Below are 515 nucleotides of genomic sequence, written 5' to 3' on the forward strand. Positions count from 1 at the left end.
GCTCGTGAGCAGTCAACGGCCATCCAACAATATGTGTGCATGTGTATGTACGCATGCGCAGGGATATGAAAATACCTAGATCGGTGTCCTGACGCGCAGTGAGAGGCTCCTCTGTTGTCACAACATCTCTCTTGGAGAAGGAAACTCTGAGAGAAAACCTGCGACACTGACAATGTTCGATTATGTAGATTAGTTCTTTTCGAGTTTATGTTGTCCATGTTCAGAGAATGGGACTGGATTTGTGCAGTTCCTTTCCCCACTATAAAAAAATATCAACACGCAGAGGCATCGTGAAATGTAAAAAGAACTTTTTTCATTTAATCGTACTTCGATACGAAAAAAATCCACCGCCTTCCGTTTCAATAAACTCTTAGGGGTTTATTCGAGAACCTTTGATTTTGTCTTTTACCAGTTGTTGGATTGGGGGTCATTCATGTGCACCACGTTCAAAGGTTTAGTCGAGCATATCGATCCAACAGCTATTTCGCGTTTGGTACTCTTTCATTAATATTTAT

Source organism: Octopus bimaculoides, chromosome 16, assembly GCF_001194135.2.
Source record: "Octopus bimaculoides isolate UCB-OBI-ISO-001 chromosome 16, ASM119413v2, whole genome shotgun sequence".
In the NCBI taxonomy this organism is placed as follows: domain Eukaryota; kingdom Metazoa; phylum Mollusca; class Cephalopoda; order Octopoda; family Octopodidae; genus Octopus; species Octopus bimaculoides.